The sequence below is a fragment of the Pleurodeles waltl genome, chromosome 1_2 (genome assembly GCF_031143425.1).
Source record: "Pleurodeles waltl isolate 20211129_DDA chromosome 1_2, aPleWal1.hap1.20221129, whole genome shotgun sequence".
Lineage (NCBI taxonomy): Eukaryota > Metazoa > Chordata > Amphibia > Caudata > Salamandridae > Pleurodeles > Pleurodeles waltl.
In genome coordinates, this window is record NC_090437.1 from 490,108,105 (window position 1) to 490,132,407 (window position 24,303).

Here is a 24,303-nt window from a genome sequence, read left to right on the forward strand (position 1 = left end):
GACAAGATTGCGAGGCTTAATGTCTACTGGGAGTGCTTTCTGTCCAGGGGTCTGTTATAGCGCTAACTCAACAGCTGTGCCTTGTGGATATTGTTGCGAGCAGGCTTCCCAGACTACCATGCAGTTCAGTTCCTCAGATCTGCAATGACTCACTGTAGGGAGCTGGTTTCTGGTTGAAGTACACTCCATTTTTTGCCTGTTTTTTAGATTCAACTTTGACTGAAGTGCACTGGGTTCCTGCTAACCAGGTCCCCAGTGCCAGTGTTCCTTCCCTAAAAGAAGACAACTGGTTGCTTGATCCCCAAGCGACCAGACTCTTTAGCCCTTTGTAAGTCCCTAGTAAATGGTACCACTGGCACCTGGGGCATGGGTAGTGAAGGGTGCCCCTCAGAGTTGCAGCACAACTTGTGCCAGTCTGAGGGACTCAGCATCAACCTTATGCTGACTGCCATTGCAAGGTGCTCCCAAAATTGAGAACATGACATGGTACCACTTGTTGCCATGTCCCCTAAAACACTGCTTTTAATATCTTTAAGTCACCCCTACAGCAGGCCTTCAGCCCTAAGGCAGGGTGCATTATATTACAAGTGAGGGCATATATGCCCCTACTATGTCTTTATCAATTCTTATATATCGTAAGTGTGCAGGGAAGCCATTTCAAATACATGTGCTTGACACTGATAAATATGAGTTTCCCAGCTACATGGTGGCTTCTCTGAACCTAGGGACGTTTGGTATCAAACATTTTGTATTACTAAACCCTCACTAATTTCAGTGATATATGTATGAGTAAATGAACTCAGAGGGCACCTTAGAGTTGCCCCCTGAAAAACCTACCAACTGCTGGTGAGCTCACTGACCGGTTTGGGCTAGCTGCTACAAAAGACATAAAGCTGCCCTCCCAGGGTGAGAGCCTCCCCTCTTGAGAGATCAGAAACAAAAGCCTGTTCAGGCTAGGGTGTTACACACCCCTCACAACAGGATGTCCTGCATTCCAAAGCAGGAGCTTCAAAGAAGCCCACCACCTTTGGTATGCAGATCTGGCCTTCCTCAGTGGAAGGTGCTGACCCCGCTGCCTCAGGGCCCATCTGGCAACTGGACAGGTGGGAAAAACAGATATGTAGGTGGCGTGTTTCCCTTTCAGGATGGATCCCCCCAGGGTGGCCATGCCGAAGCAGACACAACTTCAGGCATTTCGCCATCTTGCGAGTGGTGGAAGTTAGGGACTCTGGTTAGGGTGATGCCCACTCTCCACAGAAAGTGGTCATCTACAGAGTGTAGTGACCCCAAGGGTAGGTAGCCCATTGGCTTCTACCTTTCTCTTCCCTTAAACCTCCCTAAATTCAGTATTTAGGGGACCCACTTACACCAGATCCTCAGATCTTTCCTGGATCCAAAAGAAGAAGTGGACAAGAAGACTGCTGGACCCGAGGAGCCCCAACACTGCTGTCATGCCTGCTGCATCCACCCCTCGAGGAGCAACTGACCTGTCCTGCTGCTGCAGCCTCCAGGCAATGGGGAGAGCCTGTCCCCCAAGTCCATCCCTGGAACTACTTTGTAACTTGACCGATTCCCATAGGCTTGAATTGGACACCCAACGCCATAACAGACCTCTGTGCACCAGAGCTCCCCGAGGTGACCTTGCCCCAAAACTCATTTAAGTCTAGGAGATTGGTCTCGTAAGTCGTTGTACTCTACCTGGATTGCTGTCTTTGTTTTCCTCCATAGGATTAGATTGCAGCTTTCTGAAAATGCATTGTGTCAACTTTTGAAAACTATAAAAATTCATAACAAAAAAAGTATTCACCTGATTCCGGTGATCTTGGTATCAAATTTTACATAAAAGTATGCGTTCTTTTTATAAATGGGTGTCAGATTTCTTTATTGAGTGTGTATTTCACTTACTGCATAGGTGTGTGCCTTACATGCTTAGCACTAGCCTCTGATATGCATAACTGCGTGACCACACTACCTAAAAAGAGAGCATTTGGGATGTCATTGGTGCCTCTGTGATAGTTCTGGGGATTGCTTGGACTCTTTGCACAGTGTACCTAATTTTGGTTTAGTATATAAAAGGCCAGCTTCCCCTCTCAGCCAGCGTGTAGCTGAATTCACACTTTCCACCCCATTTTTTGTGGATTTGCAGGGCCATATTCTTCTTAAGATGGTATCCTAATTTCAAGGGTTTGAGCCCAGGCCGCTCCGGTCAATGTCGCTTTAAAAGTCAGAGAGTATAAGGCCTTGCCCTCTGCAGTATAATAGACCCATCTTGGGCCCTCTATCTGTGCCACAGCCCTCAGGCATCTCAATGCCCCTGCTGTGCCAGTCTGTGCTGGGAGCAGCTACTTCACCACTCTGGGACTGCATAAGATTGTGGCTGCACCTGTAATGGCCAAACTGCTCAACTCTGATGACTGTAGCCCCGGTCTAGTCGTCGGTAGTCTCTGAGGCTTACTCTAGGCCCCCTGGGTGAGCTCCAACAATCAGGGCCTCCCAGCCCGAGGTGGAAGACGAAGTGAAGTTTAAGGCTTCAAAGGCAGGACAGAGCAAAGCATAGCAGATAGACGTCTACTCCATTCCCCTGCTCAATCAATCAATCAGTTTTTGTAAAGCATGGCTACTCACCTGTGAGGGTCTCGAGGGGGAAAGGGGGTGGTAGGGTGGAGCCTCATCTGAAGAACCACTTCTTGAGGTTCTTCCTAAAGATGGTGAGCGATGGGCCTAATCTGAGGTATAGGGGCAGGTTGTTCCAACTCTTTGATGTGATGTAGGTGAAGGATCATCCTCTGGCTGTAGTTTTTTTAATGTGAGGGATAGTGGCCAGAGCCAGTTGAGTGGAGGGATCTGGCGTGGATGTTGAAGGAGACATAGTGGTTCAGGTAGGACTGTCCGACATTGTGTATGACTTTGTACGTGTGGGTGAGTAGCTTGAAGGTGATTCGTTTTTCTATTAGGAGACAGTAGAGGGTCCTCAGGTGCTGGGAGATATGTTGTTGGTGTGGGAGGTTAAGGACAACGCTGGCGGCGGCATTCTGTATGAGTTGCAGCTTTTTGATGTTTCTCGTCGTGGTGCCGGTGTAGAGAGCGTGGCCGTAAGCAAGCTTTCTTGTGACTAAGACGTGGGTGACTGTCCTGCGGCAGTGGGCGGGATCCATTTGAAATTTTTCCGGAGTTTGCGGAGGGTGTGTCTGCAGGAGGAGGAGACTGAGTCTACCTATTGGGTCATAGATAGGGAGGAGTTGAGGATGATGCCTAGGTTGCAGGCCCGCTCAGTCGGTGAAGGGGGGGGGCTGAGAGATGTGGGCCACTAGGAGTCGTCCCATGCTGAGGTGGCATTTCTGAAAATGATGCGCTCTGTCTTGTCAGAGTTGAGCTTGAGGCAGCTTTCTCCTATCCAGGTGGGGACGGCATCAATTCTTGAGTGGAAATTCCTTTTGGCTGTGTCTGGGTGTTCGGTGAGGGAAATGATGAGTTGTGTGTCATCGGCGCATGACACAATGTCCATTCCGTGGCTTCTGGCGATGGCTGCGAGAGGGGTCTTGTATATGTTGAAAAAAGTTGGACTCAGAGAGGATCCTTGGGGAACTCTGCAGCTGACTCCTGTGGGTTTAGATCTGTAGGGAGGGAGCCTGGCCCTGAGTCCTTCGGGAGAGAAAGGAGTGGATCCATTTCAGGGCTGTTCTGCGGATTCCTACGTTGTGGAGTCTGGTTCATAGTGTGCTGTGGGAGACTGTGTCGAAGGCCACTGAGAGGTCAAGGAGTATGAGTGCTGTGGTGTGGCTGCAGTCTAGAAGTGATCGGATGTCATCGGTGGCTGCAAGAAGAGCTGTCTCCGTGCTGTGGTTGCTGCGAAACCCGGACTGGGAGCTGTCCAGGGAGTTGTTGACCTCGATTAAATTTCATAGTTGTGTGTTGATGGCTTTCTCCAGTACTTTGGCCGGGTAGCGTAGCAGCGAGATGGGCCGGCAGTTCTTTAGTCCTGATGGGCCAGCCGAGGGTTTCTTCAGGAGGGGGCGTACTTGGGCATGTCTCGAGGAAGGTGCCAGTGTTGATGAAGCGGTTTATCATGTTCCGGAGTTCGGGGGCCATGGATTTGCTGGCTCTGATGTAAATGTGGTGCACTAAAGGGTCCTGTGGGGCTCCGGAGTGGGTGCTGTTCATGATGTTTTTTGTGTCCTCGTGGACGAGCTGTGGATGGTCTAGGTGGGTTCTGGGAGGGGGGCGAGGGGAAGTGGGTCGTTCATAGGTTCTGGTGCTGGGTTGGTTTTCCGGGAGGAAGCTGTCTTAGATGTCTTGGATCATGCAGCAGAAGAAGGTGGCGAGTTTGTAGCAGAGGTCTTGCGACAGGGGGATGCTGGTGGCTTCAGAGGGGGGATTTGTGAACTTGTTGATGACAGAGAAAAGTTCCTTTATGTTGTGTGTGGAGGAGTTGATGCGTTCCTGGGGTGCATTTTTTCTTGCATTCTTGATATGTCGGCGGTGGATGGTGGTTGCGGCTCTGACGGAGGCGAGGTCTTCGCTGGTTTGTCTAGTCCTCCATTTTTTCTCTAGGTGCCTGCGGGTGCGATTGGATTCTTGGAGCTCGGTGGTGAACCATCTGGCTTTCTTTGGTATGCGCTTGGCCGATGTCAGACGGAGGACGGCTAGATGGTCGGCGCATTCGGTGATCCATGGGTTGAGATTGCGCACTACGGTGTTGGCGTCATCGGAGGGAGGTGTGAGGGATTTGGCAAGAGTTGTGGTGAGTTGCTTGTTGGTTATTTAATTTGATTTCCTGTTGGGGGTCTTGGGGGCGCAGATGCGGCTACTGGGTGTGGTGATGGTGAAGTGTAGGCAGCAGGAGTAGGTCCAGTCAGGGGTGGAGATGGTCTCGATGGTAATCCGGTTGCTTGAGGGGAAGATAAGGTCCAGTGTGTGTCATGCGATGTGTGTGGTGATCAGCTGTCTGAGGCTGAGGGAGGCGAGGTTGTCTAGTAGAGCGGTGGTGTTTGGATCGAAGCGGTCCTCGAGGTGGAAATTCAGGTCACTGAGGAGGAGGTAGTTGTTGGAACCCAGGGCCTGCGGGGTGGCTATGTCTACAATGTTGTCGCTGAATGCTGGCTACTTCCTCTGAAATTTTATTTTGACCATTTTTAGAAAAAAGAATTATAGTGACTGATTATATATATATATTTATATATGTTCAAAAGTGTTTATTTGTATGTTTGCGTAGTGAACACCCAAAACCAAATCTTAACTAACGTTCAATTTTGCTATGATAATTTCTACTCTGATCCAATGTAATCTCAGGATATTTTATATACACTACCTATACTACGTTTATGTGTAGGCAAGCGCCTACTGTACTGTTTTGTCTTTATGTCCTCTGTTTGCCTGAGCTGAACTATTTTTGTGTCTTTGTTTTCTATTCTTTCCAGTTTGCTAAGTTTTCCAAAATACTGAGTATTTCTGGGTGCTTTCCTGAGACACTTCTAAAATATACACAGTTCTAAGCTTAAGAGATTTAGTTTGTTTGCCTTTAGAAGCTTATTCGAAAGATGTAACATTAAACTTCCATCCAATCGTGGTTAAGCTTGTCTCACCACAGGATTGCATTATTGCTAAGTATGACTTTTTTCTTTCTCTTCCAGAATTATAACCTTGCCCCAGAGTGCAGAATCAATTTTCTGTTAAATCTTTGTCAAGTTTCTTTCTCACTCTTCAATTCCAGCTTACCAGAAGAGGGCAAAGTGGTCATCTTCCTCCCGAAAGTCTGCCTGAAAATGTATGTATTCGCATCTATTGAGTACACAGAACTTACATCAGACAAATCCAGTTATAGGTGACGTAAAGAAAAGTTAAGACGGATGGAAGAGACAGAGTGTTGCAATAGATTAAGGGGGTTATTCCAAATGATAAAAGGAAAGAAAAAGGAGGATTACAAATCATAAAAGTTAGGTAACTGCTTTACTGCTCAGACAGATTGAACAACGTGAGGTGTTAATATGAATCTAGAGCAGAATTGTTATAATGTAGTATCAACGTGAAATCGAAGAATTTGAGGTATGTGTCACCTTTGAAACCTGGAGGTATGGAGTTCCAAAGTTTGATACTCGATGTGGAAAGTTGTTTACCTCCAAGACTTTTTCTTCTCGGTTTAACTGTGTAAATATTGGGTCGTTGATGAACAGGTGGTTTCATTTAGACTTTTTGGGGTAGACAGGTCCATGAGGTATTTAGGGGAGTTATGGTGAGTGGCTTTCTCAATTTATTTGAAGCGAGTTCAGTCAACACACATCGGAATCTGGGCTGGACCACCCCTCTTCACGCCTTCATCAAGGTACCAGTGGATGTTGGGGTGGAGGGGCGGCATTATTTGAAGCTGGCTTTCTTTTGCGATCTAGTTTCAGATCCCCCAACGTGAAATTGATTTTTATTTGCATGTTATTTTACAGGGTTGTTTGGTTGCTAACTTATTTCCTTTTTTGCAATGGTAAATAATAAAAAAAAACTAGGATCCAAATGGCATCCACCCCACCAGTGAAAGGCACTTCAATCAACTGTATCCTGGAAAGGGCGATAGGAAAATAAGCACAGGAAATCTTGCTTGCAGAGAGGATGTTCTCTCTGAATATGGGCACAATTCCCTCTGTTATCAACATTGAGGGGAACTTGGGAGATCCCTTTGTCGTGGCTTCAGAGTATAGTCAACCTGGTAATGGCACAATTGGCAGTAAGGCCTTACTCTCCATAGCGTACTCACCCCCGATAGGGGCTCTGGGGTGTGCAGCTTTGGGTCAACTCTGTGCTGAAGGGGTCATGGACATTTGGTTTAACAAAATCAAGGAGCATCTCCATGCTGATCTTTCCTTCTCAATGAGCGGTTGAGTTACAAATTACTTCTTTGTATAACAAAATGCAGTGAAGCCTCTTCAGGGTCTCATGCTTCAGACTATGGTTACACTTGGCTTTTTCTATTGACCACACATTGTGTCTCAGCAGCCATGAAGTTTTCATTCTGCCCCACGCCCTCGAGTATATGTGAAAACAGGAAGATGAGCTTCCCTTGTGCTGCTAATGCCCCTTTTGTAGCTGATTTACAGCCTGGTCATCGTGCCAATTTGGGGGTCCATGGTTCTATACCACTTCCAAACCGTTATGATGCCCTTTCCAGTGTGGATTGACTCATAATACAATTGTAGATGGCAATTTAGCTCTTTCCCCCACTCAGTCTGAGACTGGTGTTAGTTTGGATTGGTTGGTACCTTCATTTTATTAAACTGGGATGTTGCTGGATTAAAAGACAAGGTTATTAACCCTCTTGGCTAATTTAGTTGCAAAATATGATATTGTAGCTTTACAAGAAACATGGGACACTATTTGTCTTTCCTGCCCCAGTTTTGCATGCTATTGTTGCCCAACTGTTTCTTCTCTACTTGTTAGGCCAAAGGGGGTCTCTCCATTTGGATTAACAAACTTGAAAGTGGAAGTTTCGGTCTCGGATACGGAGAGCCTAGCATTAGTGGCTTTGCTTATAAAGTATAACTTTAGTGATTTGGGTTTTTATTTGATTTTTACAGAAATAATCTCTCAAACTCTGTATGTATCCACTATGAGTGTTTATTTGCTTTCCTTGCTGATCTGAGGCCGGTCCGTGCCAAGCGCATGTCATAACCAAACTATCTCCTATGTGTGGACTTTAGTGCTAGGTTAGGGATTATATTAAGGCACAGATAGCCCGGTATTCTCTTGGTTGAAATCTGAGTGCATGGGGAGGAGTTAAGCAGGTACCTTGCTGAGCGTGATTTATTTGATCTTGTTAAATTGTTTAATATAGATGGGGTAACGTTGTCCTCTTATACAGGGCATGGTAGGCCCTAGTATCTCAATTATATGATTGCAAAAAGGCATTTTTAATCTTAGTTTTCACACAGCACCATATTATCGACAGTATGGGTTGAGCGCAATGCATTGTATGCCGTTGGTCATTTTCAAGTGTCTAAAACCACTTACCCTGAGGTCGCAATATCAATTTCACAGTACACCAGTCGCGGATTAGTAATTGTATGGCATTTGAAAGACCCAAGGTCCATCCATGCCACGCTGTTAAAGTCCCACCTTATGACGTTCTTGAATTGACTGATGTGCAGGGGAAAGAAATGTTAGAATACTTTGTTTCCGTTAATCTGAGCATCAAGCAACTGCTTTTACAGCCGATCAGGAATATGCAGCCCAACCCGCGTTGGTTAGACACCCACTGGTCTGTAGCCAAAGGTAAATTAAGGAAGGCCCGTTCTATTTCTTTCTATTATCCCGAAAGACCGTGTTGCAGTGCATGAGGCCCCCAAGATTTATAAAAACACTCTGAATTCCAGAAAGAAAGAGTTGTGTAAGCGGCATTGTGAACTCTTAGAAAGTGGGTCGATCTCTAATAATAGTAAGATCTTCTGTAGCACTGTCAATAAGCTCAAACAAAGGGAATCACCAGCTAATCCCCTTTTGAATTGAAGTGTTTCAGGCACAGCTTAGGTTTCACACTTTAGTGCAGTTTATCATGGGGTGTAAGGTGGATGCTTAAGGGAGGAGCTGAGGGGAAAATTATTCCATTCACAACTTTGTCCCTTACCCTGCAAAAGCTTATGATAGCTATTAGGCAACGTCTGAATGGCAACACCGTGGGCCGGATGGGGTCCCCATGGATCTTATCAAGTGCAATATGGATCTTTGGGGGCCCTTGATTACAAATGTGTTTAATAATTCCTTAGGCAGTAAGATCCCTTCTTCCTGGTCTCTCTCCATAATAGTTCCCATTTTTAAAAAGGGGCATCATTTGTCACGAAATGTTATTGCCTGATCTCCCTTATTGATAGTACGGTTAGGGTCACTGGGCGGGTAATATTCAGTCGTTTAAAGTTGTGGCTGAATTCTAATGTCATCCTATGTCCCTTTCAATAAGGATTCCAAGGGGCTGTGTACAGTGGACCTGTGCTTAGACTCGAACCTGATTATCGGCAAATATATGAGAGCTAAGCACTGTCTGCTGCACCTGGCCTTATTGGATTTGTCAACAGCCTTTGACTGCATAAATAGATCAAAATTATGGCTGTTTTACTGGACCTAGGTGCGGAGCTGTCATTTGTTAACTTTCTGCACACACTACATAAGAATTTGGAAGCAAAGGTTCAGTACGGCCGATCGGGAGAACTGTTGGACTCTTTTTCCTGAACCCATTTGGTGCGCCAAGGGTGTATTCTGGCCCCTTTGCTCTTCATTATCTATATTACTAAGCTGTGTACTGCCTTGGTTAAAGCCACTAGGGACATCCCGAGGATTTCACAAGTACCAATCCCAGCACTGCTTTCAGAGACAATGAGGTACTCATGGGCATGACCACCAGGGGCTCTTCGTCTGTTGGTGAATTCTTTTATATCTTTTATGAGCGATCTATATCTGTCCACAAACTATGAGAAATCGCATATAATGGCACGTGGATCAGGGAAGAAAAACGTAACCACCATCTGTAGGCAGCTTCTGCGTCTCCCTCTATACCTCCTCCTTACCCCCAGCTAACATTTTATTATGGATTCAGAGCTTAGTCTAAAGTATATTTCTGATGAAGTTAAGTTAGCACCCCTTTTACTTTGGGTCAGTGTGTGTGCCAACACTGAGGCTATCTTCAACAGAGGCATTACTTCAGAGTGCCCTTAAATTGGACAAGGGGCTATCAATTCCCTGGTTGGGTTGCATACAACATTATTTTAAAGCACTAAATCTGAAAGATTTTTTGATGCACCTCTCACTTTAAAAAAGGTGGTAAGTTGATGGTAAAGCACCACTTCTTAGAGTTTTGTTACTCCCAGAGGATACATATTGAGTCCAGCAAAAGTACTCTCAGGGAATAGCTCACCTTCTTTGCACCTGAGAAGCCTGCACATTATTTTTCAATCACGCTCTCTCCATGGGAGAGACCTTTATTGTTTCATTTTAGGGCTGGCACAGTGGTGCGGTTTTAGAACCTCCCCGGTACTGTTGGCGCCTCTGGGTCACCGTTACCTGCTTGCCCCTGTGACGGCATAACTGACCAGTCCATAACTCACTTTATGTTGGGTTTTTTGCCAATTTTATAAAATATATTTTATCTTATTTATTAAGCCTGTTTTAAAACTCTTAATGTTACATTAGTGCAGGGACTTCCTGCATTTTGTAAAGCAGTGGTGACGTGCAGAAAGTCGATGGATGGCTAGGTGCAACAACTTCTTTTTTCTCTCTTGTCTTTAATGATATCAGTTTGGGTGGTAGTTTGAGATGGCTTTGTTTTTGTTGGGGGGTGGGTTAGAAGTGAGGTGTTTAGTATTTTTTGTGGGTTTTTATTGCTGTCTTTTTAATGTTGATTGGTTATTTTATATGTGATCTTATGTGAATGTATTACATGAATGTTTTTATTTATGGATTTTAATGGCAATTTAATTTCTTTTTGTACCAAATAAAGATATTTGACTTTGACTTTAGTTTGATTTGTTGACTCATGGGTAGCTATTTTAATTTGGGTGGGTAGGGTGTATGTTTCTTTTTTTCTGGCCAACAATTATTCTTATCACTCTCTTTTGGACCATTCGTAGTTTATTCAGGGTCCTCAGTGGAACAGTGAGGGAGATGCATAAGCAGTAGAGTAATCTGGATAAGACTAGTGCTTAAATGAGTAGAATCCTTTTTACTAAGCCTAGTATGGAGCAGATTTTGAATACGTTGTAAGGAAGAAAATGAAATGTGCCTTTCGGGTGATATCTTGTGTATGGTAAGAGAACGAGAGATTTTTTATAAAATATAAAACCCAAATTCTTCACTGTATTGAAAGGCGCACAAGAAGGTTCCAGTTCAGTAATTAAATGGATGCTCAGATGGACTTTTCAATGAAATGTTAATATCTCAGTTTGTGTTTAGCCAGAGGAGACTATTATTCATACACTGTTTAGTTGCAACTAAGCAAGGGACAATGGCTGAGTGGTCTGACTTGTCTTGGTGAAGGTAAACTAGAATCTGTGTGTCCTCGTCATGCATTCAGAAACTCTGACCTAAAGAGGAGATGACATGTACTACATACGTGTTGAACAGTATTGGTAAAAGGGATGAGCCTTGTGGGGCTCTATGCTTGACTATTGTGCATTAAGAAGTGAAGTAATGAATTTTGACACACTGTTTCTTGTTTGCAAAAAGGATCTAATGGAAGGAAGGCTAGGATTTACGAGGAATGCTAAAATCATTCTTTTGGGTATTTAGGTAATGTAGACCTACAGCATTTCTGTTATTCGTGGTTGTGCTTTCATCAAAAATTACTTGACAACCTAAACTGACAAAAATTAAATGTCTACAGCAAAGTGTTTGAAAGTGGTTGTTTTTTCCTTTTTTTAAGGATTGGGCGGTATTTTCTCTGGATTCATTGTATGTGGTATATGTATATAAGTTAGCCTCAAAGCTGAACAACCGAATTACAAACCTCTGATTAACTCGGGGTTGCTGATTTCAGTGCCTTGGTGACTTCTACCAGTGTGGTCCATGACTCCATAGGAGTACTAGTTACCCTTACCTCTTTGTAACAGTCTATAGTGTACCACCTGCCCAGCCTTTGTGCAACACTACACACTTCACAAACACACAAAAATTAGCACTTCTGTCTTGAGTTATTGAACTTACATGAAGTTTGTTGAGTGCACTGTAGCACAGTTCAAACTCAGGAAATGGAGTGGGTAACAACATTGCCACCGGACCTAGCTTGCGTTTTCATTACCATTACATTTTGTCACTACAGCCCTAGTAATGCTATTCATTTTTGTACCAAGCTTGGACAGGCAATCCTAGGTCTAAACGTGACAAATAAAGTAGCGGATTTTTTTGGCCCTGGCCTCTATTCTATGGAGCTTGCTGGCTCTCTCTATCTGCTGTGGACCTAACCATCTAAGCCCTACATTGAAACCAACATTAAAACCCTTTGGTTAATCATATGCTGTATAAGGATCTATTTACATACTTGTACCAAGTCTTCAGGGTCTAAAATGAGACATGATGAAATGATAACTCCATCTGTTCTTATAAAGAGTTTTATTGACATTTTCGTTATAAACAACTTCCACGGGACGTTGCAACTTGAACCGTTCTAACAAATTATATCCAGTTAGAAAATACTCTCCGTTACAGATACACAATGCATTTCTGGGACAGCTTTGCCACTTTGAGAAGCCCATCCTGCTCCATCTATATTTGCTAGACACACGTGTGTTTCTGAGCACAGCCTTGCAGTTTGTAGATCTGCTTGTCCAATATTCTCCAAAGATCAATTTTCCATTTGGCTACATTTGCGGCCCTCCATGTTTTTGCAATCTCTCTTTTGCCTATTAATGGACGCAAGCCCCAAAAAGTGTTTGTTTATCTATTAAAATCAATCTCATTCAAAATGTTTAACAGAGCTATTCGTATATTAGGGATTGCAGTATGTTGTGTAACCTTGGACAGGATCTTGATTACCGCTTTTCAGTATTTTTGGAGTACTTGGTTACTCCATATTGAGTGTAGGAAAGTACCATTTTCCTTTAGACATCTTAAGGAGGTGGGGGATGTCTCCTTACCCAAGCGCCATTTTATCTTTAGTAGTACATAGTCAATGCAAATTGTATTAAGCTACATCGTGCTGAAATTGCAATTTCCCAAAGCGCCATTCATTCTATCCAGTTAGAAAATACTCTGTTACAGATACACAATGAATTTCTGGGGCAAATTTGCCACTTTGAACTTGCCAAAGTGAATTTAGCAAATTTCAAACAGTGACAAGTTGCATGGCAGATGCCGATGACATCATGGGCACACAGGAACACTAAAAAAACATAGGGATGAAATAGAGGTCTATAAACGGAATAAACGTGGTAGTCCATGGTTTAATTCACACAACAGAAAAAGCAGGATAACAAAAACATTTGGTGAGAAGCAACTGGACATAACAGAGCAGATAACAAAGGCCCTGGACAACTTAAAAAAAAAAAAAAAAAAACTGCCAGGAAGGCAATATGGCTGTGAAACAAGGGTAAAATAAATCAGCGCATTTGGACTCTACCCCCAACCACTGGAATGTTTACTGACTGACTACTGGTTAATGTACAATATGAAAACACCAACGACAAGTAGCATGTTGTCATGTTACAAAAATGGCGTTTTGACCCAGGCCAAACACATCTGTTTGCAGATCATGGAGGTGAAGATGTTGGTAACAACAAGGAGACAAGTAACTTTACACGTGAAGCATCTCAAATCCACTGATACCTATCCCATACACTGCATCGCAATCTCAGAAGAGGCGGCCAACAGCAAAGCAGTTTCCGTATGCATACATACGTAGCATGTACGCTATGCCCAGTGACAATGGCTAATTGCCATTACTTACTGTGGATAAGGGTTCTCGAGACTGGATTGAATGCGACCAAGGTGTTTAAAAACACTGAGGAAACCAAAGTGAAAGTGGCCCCAGTAGAAGAAACAACAGTCCAAGCAGAGCTCAGGATCGTTGCAGTTGTCCTTAAGTTAAAAAAATCCAACATTCAACAACAGCAGAAAATAGAGCCATTTACTCTTCATGGAACTTTGGGTCTACATCACCATTATCTTCTACAAGGGCGCGGTGATCTTGCAATAGGACATAGTGAAACCTGGTGTGGGGGTTAGTACAGGTCAATACAATACTAGCTGTGACGGTCAGTATTATGCATCATGCATCATCCAGCGCCACTACAGCTACCTAAAAAACAACGTACTTCAGTAACTCTATTTCTGATGGATATTCTAACTGCAGATTTCACACCTTGTGAATATTTTTCGGGTGGAAACTGGATGTAAAAACTCAAACACAGGACTCCTGCCTGTAGGTGGTGTCCTGTGGTTCTGTGTCTATGATGTTCTGACCCAGAACTGATGGGGGTCACATAAAACCGCCACCTAAGTGCGCTGACATCAGTTTCTTTCGTAGGCGTACACGTGCCATCAGACACAGTGCCCACAGGCAAATTGGTATGACCAGTGTGCGGATCTCTAGATTGGGACCTTTTTCAAATGGGAAAAACCTATTCCACAGAACATTGGAGGAGAGAGGGCAGTAAGGGATTGGTGGTTAGGTAGAACATCTACCAAAAAGTGCGTACTGGGGGTAAGTAAATTGTTCTTTTGAAGGATACCTCTAACTGCATACTCCTCACCTTGTGAATATATACCAAAGTAGTACCTCCTGAGGTGCTGGGTCAGTGAAAGGCTCACATCAAAATGTCCTTCAGCACCGATCAGGCAAACAGCCCATCCTATCAGACCTCACTGCCAAGACAATAGTGCTTTGTGAACGTGTGCACTGATGACCACATGGCAGACTTACAGATTTCCAGGATAGGCACTCTGCACTCTAGTGCCATAGTAGCAAGTCGAATGAGCCCCGAATCCTTCAGATTGGTGCTTCTTTGCTAACCCATAGAAGATATTAGTACAGAGGACTATCCATTTAGAGAGGGTTTGTTTCTGCACGCCCTTGCCTTTCTTTCTTCCTAAAAGCCCACAAAGAGCTGATCGTCCACCCGATGGTCTCTGGTACAATCAAAGTAAACCTAGGGGTTCTTTCGGGATCCAAACGATTGAATCTTTCCTCCTCTTTTGAGGGGTGAGGCAGGGAAAAAAGGTCAGGAAGGTAATAGCCTGACCAACATGAAAGGTGTCAGCAGCAATTCAGGTATAGTTCTCAAAACAAGTTTGTCTGGAAAAAAAAAGTTCTATAATGCAGCTGGAAGGAAAGAGTCTGCAGCTCACATGACGAGCTGAGGTTATTGCGACCAAAAAGACCATTATAAGGATTAAAACGTGTAGTGGGCAACTGTGCATTGGCTCAACATTGGTGCACATCAAAAATGAGAGCCAGATTCAAGACCCACTCTGGCATTACAAAGGGCTGGATGGGAACACAGGTTGTAAACCTTTAAGAAACCTCATCACAACACGTGATTTGAGCAAAGGCGGCTCATCCGACAACCACAAAAAAGGTGACAGAACTGACAAGTAGTCTTTAACAGTGCCAGCACTGGGCCACACATAAAACAAACAACAAAACATCAGAAAATGTTTCTGTAATGGGTCTATTTGGCGGTTGCTGCACCAAGCCACAAACTTGTTGCAGTGCCTAGCGGACACAGACTTTGTGAAAGGGCATCTTGCTGGCAAGAAAACATCAACAAGCTTGGGATGAAGATGAAAAGGAATCAATTTCTGCTGTTCAGTCTTCACGCATGGAGGTGCAGGTTGCACAGGCCTTGGTGCAAGAGCCTGCCCGATTCCTGGGACAGAAGATCCTCCTCAAGTGGCAGCTTCAACAAGGAGAAATGCTCAGGCAGAGGATTTTAGGGTGCTGCACTCTCCTGTCCCAGTTCAGAGTCACTAAATGACTTGGGCCTGGTCATCCTGATCTTTTTAGAATTTAAGCCAGGAGAAGCTGGGAGGAAAGGCATACAGTATCCCGAGCTCCACTGTAGGCGGAATGCATTAGAAAGCGAGAGCGTTCTTGGGAAATTCAGTGCACATAAGTTGACATATGCTTTCTCAGTGGTGGCGGACAGATTGAGTCAGGGTCCTCCCCACTGCTGAAAGATGCCCTGCACCACCTCCAGGTGGAACTGCCAATCATGGTCCACCAAGTGTGGTGGCTGAGTTAGTTTGCCATGGCATTTAGAAACCCCGCTGGGTGGCTCGCAATCAGAGAAATACCCTGACGGTTCAGCGACTCCCAAAGGTGTAGAGCTTCCTGGCACAGCACACAAGGCACTATATCACTGTATCTGTTGCAGTACCTAAATGGCGGTGCCGTTGTCTGTGAGAAACTGCTGCCTTCCTTTGATGGGTGACAGGAAGGCCTTCCAAAAGACTGAAGCGGAGCCAGGTTGACGCCCGATACCAGAGTCGTCTGATTTCCACCTCTCCCAAATAGCCTTGCCAACCAAGTAGTGAAGCATATGTCACCACCATGAGCTCTGAGAGGGGTAAGGAAAGTGTCCTCCTGCTGCCCCGATTGCAGTCCAGCCGACACCACTGCTGATTTTTTGCAGTCTCCTACGAAACCGGGACAGAATCCAATAGGTTCTCCTGGTGCTTTGCTCCCTGGGACTTGTGTCATCTGGTATTTTTGACCAGCAGGATGAAGGAGGCCCACAATACCATGAACCTCAGAGTTAGCCTTACTTAGATACAGGACAAAGGCTAAAACATCTGGATCATAGCTCGAAGGTCCTGTACGCTTTTCTCAGAAAGGCACAAAATTGCACTGTATCATGGCTTTCATGAATGTGAGCATCTGTGAAGGAGTTTGGTGTGCCTTCAGCATGTTAAAAGCAAACCCTAAACATGCTATTGTCTACGACTGCCTGGGGTGAGCCCACATCCCACAGCCAGTCATCGAGGAAAGGGAAGACGGAACACACAACGTGTGCTGTGAATATTGCCGTCACTTTCATGAACACCCGATTGGCACTGGTGAGATCATAAAAAACCGTAACAAAGTGAAAACACTCCTGGCCCTCTGTGACCCATAGATAATACCTGTGGGACAGGAATACAGAAATAACTATCTTGCAGCTCAAGGAATAAAACTGGTCTCCAGGGCAGACAGGACATGGGCTAGCCTGAGCATCCTAAATTTGTGGTTTCACAGGAAGGTGTTGAGAGGAAGAAAATGTAAAACAGGATGAAGGCCCCCATCCTCCTTTGGCACAAGCAAGTAACATGAGTAACACCCAGCTCCTGCTCCGAAACCCTCTCTATGGCCCATTTGAACAAAATGACCTGCACTTCTTGCTGCATAACGGACATGCAATCCTCCGTCCGTCGCCGTGATGGCAAGATTTGGCACACCTCTCCTTGAATCACTGTACTGTCGAATCTGGTTTCTCACAAAAGAGAAGAGAGACATCAAATGGCATCTCCAGTAAGGATGACTGGATATCCCCTGAGAACCTGTCAACCTCATCCAAGCACCGTGCTAATGATAACTGCTTGACCAACCAAAGCAATTGGTCAGGTCCAGGCCAGACTGAATATCAGATTTTGCAGCATCCCATTCAACCTGAATGGTTTTAGCAAAAGATGCACATCATTCGCCTCGGACAGCTGGTAAGATCTTAACAACCATGTCCGATAGTGCATGGTGTAGCGACCAAGGAGACAGCTGGCATTTAATGAATACAAGGCAACGCGGCATTTAATGAATGTTGGCAAGGCTGACAGAAGGAAAAATTTGCTTGCCAAAGGTTTTCTATACATTTGGATTTGCGGTCAGGTGGAGCCGCACTTAAGACATTAAGGTTGACTTTACTGGTGGTTGTCTGAACCACCAAGCTATTGGATGATGGATGAGAAAGTCAGGGTTGCCTAGAACTGTTCTGTGATAAGTGACCTGCCTGTTAACGAGAGGACCAGAACATGGCTTTCCCCAGTGTGTATCTATAAGGGCACCATTAAATAGCAGAAGTTCGATATGTGTCTGGCTAGGCTGAATGATCTCTGTTAGAACATTGTTTTTAACCTCCAGAGGGGGGAGTTGTAGATCAAGGACCTCCCTGCTTTTCTAATCACAACAGCACATGATGCGTTTTCCTCAGTGGCTGGACCGGGGTTGAGCCAAATTGAGTGTCTGAAGGTGTGTCTAAGCCGTTGGCATCCTGCAATTCCTCATACCAATTGTCTTCATCATATTGTTGGACAAGATTGCCCCCATCATCACCGTAATTCTGGCTTTAATCTGACCCTGAACCAAAAAGCTGATGTAGTATATGCAAGCAGTAAAGGAAGTGTGTCGCAATCTGAATGGATTGCCAAGGCGTGTTGCTCACATTGGTTCAGAGCGTGGGCAAGATGAGTTCGGCTTTTGGTCAGAGAACACTATAGGATGTAGATCTTCCATTGATGTTGAAGGAACTGTTGCAGATTGTGGCACCAGGACCAAAGATAGCACCAAAGCTGCTGTGGAGCCTGAGGACAGTTCGAGATGCACAGATGGTGCACTTGACAAATCCACCAGTGGAAATCTGACTGGAGACGCTTGCAGATCTTTGGGGTCCAACAGTGCACCAGAAAATACAGAGCAAGGTTTCCTTAAATGCTTCTACTTGCTGTGACAACGCCGGAAAGTTGGAGTACATCGGGAATAGTCTTGGAATAGACTCCACAGGAAATTTTTAAAAGGAACTAAAAACTTGGTTATTTCAAGCTTCAGATGTAGTGTCATCTGCTAGTCTGGGGTCATCTGTTTACCTTACTGGATGTGTAGTAGCTTTTTAGCAGAGCGCCAGGATGATCCTCAGAGTGACAGTTACACTAAATACCTCATTCATCCATTCACAGGAGTTGGGAGTGAGATAGGTTGCAAATTGACTCTCTCAAGCCTTTTTTGGAGAATGAGAAAGCTGGGAAGGGGAAAATGTCAGCATGGATTTCTTGTGTTTATTCTTTACTTACTCAAGGACTTTGACCGTGATGAAGATCTGTTGTAGGAACATCTGGGTGCAGTTGTTGGAGGCCTTGGAGCTGTGTTTTGATCCCAAGCATACCTACTGGGGATATGTCACAGACATCTCTTTGTGACAGTCTGTCAGGGCACTCACATGGAGGACTTGTCCACAGAGACAATATTGGACCCTACTCTCTCCCAACACCACACCCAACCTTGGAATGATAACCTCAAATAAGGCGCTGTCCTGGGAGAGAAGGGGTCGTGACAAAATAATAAAAGAAACAAAGACTTGCACTCTCCGAGTGGTGTCCGGCTTGCTATCCTGCTTGGGAATGCCCCAAGTGTCTTCCTTTTTCAGGGTGTGTAGGAGAATCAACTAAAGGGAAGGAACACACACACTATATTAACAATGGCATGCATTAACATAGCAAGTTCAAATAACATTTGAGCAATGGAAGTACATACACTCAGAGTTGCTTATAACAAAACAGAAAATAAGCACTCCTTTAGTTCTTGTGGGATAGAAATTAGCACTCCTTTTGTGAGATTCTGATAACAGTTCATAGCTTTATCATATGCTCTTGTTATGTGACTTCTTCCTTTTCTTATTTGTTTAATTCTTTTTCTCTTTAAAAGTTCGCAAATAGTCAGTCTCTTGAACTTCCAGCAGATTGTGTGAGAGTCTTATACGGGGATTATTCACAAGCCTTGAAGTTTTTATTCTTTGTAGAATTGTTGCGTACGAGGAACAAAGAACCTTGTTTTCTCTACTTTTGTTTGTCCACCCTTTCATTGCAGTTTACACCCTCACGTCAGCATGACCAACTGGCCTATTCCTGAACGGCTGCAGCCACGAAGTGGATTCCCCAACGTCACTCACAGGCAGGTCTTTTCTAGAATGAGGGGATTGGAGAAGTCTGATGAACTGCTCAGAGATGACTGCGGGGGCCCAGATGTCACCAGGTCAGGCTAGTAAACTTGGACCTGGAAGAAGAGGGTGCAATGAGCCAGGAGAGTGGGAGGGAGGATAAGGGTTCTTTCTTGGGAAATAAAGCCAAGCACCCGACTGGGGATTGACCGAGTATTTATACATAGATAGTGTTTTCTAGAAGGGCACGTGAATCACTCTGGAAAGTCCCTAACTGGAAAGTCCTCTATTGGTGGTAAAAAATACACTCTGGAAAGTACCTGACTGGAATGTCGCTGTCTTCAGGCACATGAATAATTATCAAGCATGTGAATGATTACAATAACAGAAAAAAAGTCATCAAGACTTGTACAAACATGTGGAACAAAAACATGAGGCCTTGTAGTCAAACCTAGGGATAATTACAAGCATATGAAACAATGAAACACAAAGATCATTTAAAGGTTTGGTATAGGCAACAGTGGTACTAAACTTAGTGCAAATACTTAAACTAAGGTGTGTGAGGTTGAGGAGCGTCTACATGATTTATAAAGTGATGAGTTGCAGAACATAAGGTACATGCTTGGGCACGGAATTAGTGATCGTAACAGTTCATACAAGTTTTAACCTCTATTTCTAGAAAGGTAAGAGTGACATGTTAGTTTGAAGACACAGAAAACAATGATGTCATGCTTGCTGCCCTTTTTTGCTGTCAATTCTATATACATGTTTCTTATGTAAAGAAACATTCACTACTAGATGTATCCTAATGTGAGAGGGACTTAGCAACGGCTGTCACTTTCCCCTGGAAAATTGTCAGTTGTAGCTACTATGCCTGAACACGTCATGAGTGCTAACAAAATACTCTGCAACTATGTCACAGATTATTTGGTTAGTATCAGACACTATCTACACACTCATCGAGTGCTCACAGTACTTATTTCTTTGGAAAGATTGTGTGGCTGATGGTAGACAGAGCAAGATATGTGTGCCATCAATGAAAACAATTACTTTGGGGAATAGACTACGGCATAGAAAACCTCTTTCACATACTGTACTTCAGCACAGGTGTCTGGAAAAGGGATCTATGTTCTCATATGTAGGAAAGTACCCCTTTTAGACCTGGTCACCCCCACTTTTTGTTAATTGGTGCTGAGGTTTTTCGACTGAGGTGCTGTGGTCATTGCCAAACAGGTCCCCAGTGTCAGTGTTCTTTCCTTTAAAAAGGTAAAATTTGTACAGTTAGCACACACTCCTATACTTCTGTAAGACCCTAGTCTTGGTACCCCTGGTACCTAGGGCCTAGATACTGCAGAGGGTCCCTAAGGGCTGCAGAAGGCATTGTGCCACCCTCAGGGACAACCCCTAAAAAAGTTGCACACAGCTGCCATTTCAGACTGCGTGTCCTGGTGCAAGCCAGAGAAAAACAGGGCATGGCACACCCACTGTGTGCCATGCCCCACTCAGTGCATCTAAATATCTGTCAGTTACCCCTACAGCAGGCCTTAGAGCCTTAAGGCAGGGCACATTATATTTGATGTGAGGACATATCTGCCTGAGCAGATTTGCCCCTGCAATGTCTAGTTCGACAACTAGATATTGCAAGTGAACAGGGAAGCCGTCTTGTGGTATTTACTGGGCACTCATCATTATGAGTTCCCAAGCCACATAATTGCTTCACTGAAACCCAAGGGCGTAGTTTGGCCAGTAAGACTGGGGGTGGGGGAAGGGAGGAGCTTCAGATTTTCCAACAATGGCCCTGGAATATAAAGTTAAAATACATTAGACGATATGCAGGATGCATGCGAAGGGCTAAAGGGACGGTGGAAAGGGAGACGAATGCGGATTGGTAAGGGTACTAAGGGAGAGAAAACACATTATTTAGTAAAGTAACCAACATTGTTGAAGACTTTCAAAACAGAGAGGGAGAGAAAGAGATCATGCGTTTTTGTCTGTGTGTATGTAAATATTACAGTTGAAATCCAACAGACATCTTACCACATTCGACTGAAAGCACATGCATCCAACTATTTAGCAGAAAATACACTTATTGGGGAGGGTGTAACACCCCAAATAACACCCACCCCCCAAAGCTATATACCCCTGCTGATACCTTTGGTGTTTGGTATCAAATACCTCATCTTAAAAAATCCAGACTGATGGCCGCCTTGGATTCATTATAGCATGCAGCGAGAAGGCACCTAAGAGGTGTCCCCTGATATCCTCTAATCTCTTAGTATGTTGGCTGACTGGTATTGATCAGCCTGCCACCACAGACAGGATTCTGACCCCTTGGAGGTGACAGGCCATGTCAGAGGCTAGAAACAATGCCTGCTTTAGAAGAGGTGTTATTACCTACTCCAGCAGACTTCAAAGACCCTACCGCCTTTGGTATGCGACTCTGGCTTCCACCTAGACCTGGGAGTCGCCACCTCCTTCCCTGATGCCCTCGTGGCAGCAGGACAGTTGGTAAAATTAGTTATGCAGTAGACGTGTGTCGCTTTTGGGCTAGCCACACACCTAAGGTGGGCTACCTGAAGTGGACACTCAAAGAAGGTTTCCACCATCTTGCATCTTGTTTTTAGTGGAATTAGGAATTCTGGGAGAGGATTGTGCAGGAGGTGTAGTCACCCCAATGGTAAGTAGCCTCTTTGCTACTACTCTACACTACTATAAATGCTCCTAAATTGAGTATTTAGGTGCCCCCTGACACCAGAAGAACAAATTAATCTGACTGAAGAAGAAGGACAACAAAAGAAGAGCCAACCAATGCAAGAACTGTGCAACAGCCTGGACTTTTGGCGCCAAACCCTGCCTACCTGCTGTTGTCCGTACAGTTGCCTGGGCTGACTCATCCTGCAGTTGTGCATCTCCCAAAAGCCTTGGAGGATTGCCAGTACTTCATTAACCAGCCAACATCGCCCTTAGGGGGAAGGAGCCACTTCCCTGCAGCCTGCAGGCACCAATCGCAAAGTCCGGCACACAAACGTGCTAACCACTGGAGACACCGATGCGGCAGCCATCCAGGAGGAGGTCACTGTGCTCCCAGAAGTTAAACCTGTCTCTCCACCAAGTGAGAAGACACCAGGACCTACCAGAGCTGTCCTGTACGAACCCCTGGGGTACCAGACCTCTTGCAGCAGCCAAAGCTAGGTTGTAGTCTAATCCAGACTCCAATGCCAGAACCAAGGGCCGGCCGTCAAGGGACATCAGCAACACAGAAGATATCACTGAGAGTGACCCAGCTGCCTTACTCTGTTCCTCTCATGCAGATCCCCCCAAGAACTAAGGGTGTCTTGACACATGGAGCACCTGGCAACATAAACCCGCTGCACCTGAGCTTCATGGCCTGGGTCCACAAGGATACCCACCGACTGAGCCCCCCTTTGGGAGCTCCTAGACTTGTCACCAAGCCCCCCTTGGCAGTTTTTTTTCAGGTTGCCCACCTGCACAATGTCTGCTATCTTAATCATATGGTGATTGATAGCAGCAGGCAGGGGTTGCAGGGCCAGGCTTACGGGGTAAATCCCTCTTTGAGGAACCCCTTTTTCCACAGTAGTTCAAAATACCATTTGATGGTGGTAGCATGATAACAAAACGCATTCTATCAAGAGGCAATATTGTCTTGTCACAGCAGGAAATACAGTCAAGAAGAGTAGAAAAAGAATAAAAAGGCAGAATATGCTGATTATGTCTCTTATTGAGGCTTTGCAGAAGTCTAAAGGAAAGGGGAGACCTGAGAGAAGGTCTATGCCTGCTTCACTTTATCTTCAGTGATTAGGGGCAATCTATACTCTGTTTTCTATATTGTTAAGGCACTCTGCACAGTATGTGGAGGTTAAGTCTTTGACTCATATCCGTTATCCTGTGTGAAATTTATACAGTGCACAGTGCTACTTGTGATCCAAATTTTAGCAAATAATGTCCAGCTGACAGTGGATGAGGATCAACCCATTGGCAGTAAGTTCCAGCACTTCCAGGTGCATTCTCCTAACAGAATGGCAGGAAACCAAGAAGTGGTGATGTTAGGGATGTGAATGATCCAGACAAGATGTAATTACCTAGATTCCTGACTAGGCACTACCCGCTAGCAAACAGAGAGCTGGATGTTACGCAGGCCCTGGTTTTGGATCTCCTTTTGGACAACATGGTAGAACGTCCCTCTGTAGTTACCACTATCCTGTTGTGACAGGATGTCTCTGTTTGTGATCTAATTGAACCTGCTCTGTCCTGAACTTGATGAAGCTATTTAGTAGCTTGACTCTCCAACGACTGGTTTTTCACACCCATTTACCTGCTTGGTTGTGCGTTTTTCTTGCCCTCTTGATTATTTGTGCTATGTTGGGCTCATCTACACTTAAGTTCCCTTGACAATAATCTATTGTCTCATAAGTTCGAGGTCCTAGCCAGAGCCTTGGACGTTTTGCAGGAAGTCGTGCAGAGGTGACTATTGCTTTCAGACCTCGATGGAGGTGCTCCTGTCTCACTACTGCCTTTGTTAGTGATTATTTTGAAAGACAGCTCTGTGCTGCTGGCTTGCAGTGAGCTAGCAGAGGGTCTGCAGGCACGTCTGTCTGTCTTAGTTCTAATCAACAGTCAAGTACAGCTTATTAGAAATGCAGTTCAAGATACAATTGGAGACAGGCTCAAAGGATTTAACAACCCTAACCTAATTTGAGCGTAAGAGAAACATGGCCTACTAGCACTATATGTGGCTCACCTTGAAAGGAGTGGACAATGTGAGGGTTGCCTCAGAAGGCTTTTATTTCACAGTTCGTCATTTATTTTCTTCCAGGCAGATCTGTTTGCAAGCAACATGAAGTACTTTCTTCTTGAATTCTCTCTTAGAGGATGGATCATGAGTAATAAGCTCTGTTCTCGCATAGCTTCTTCTACTGTTTTA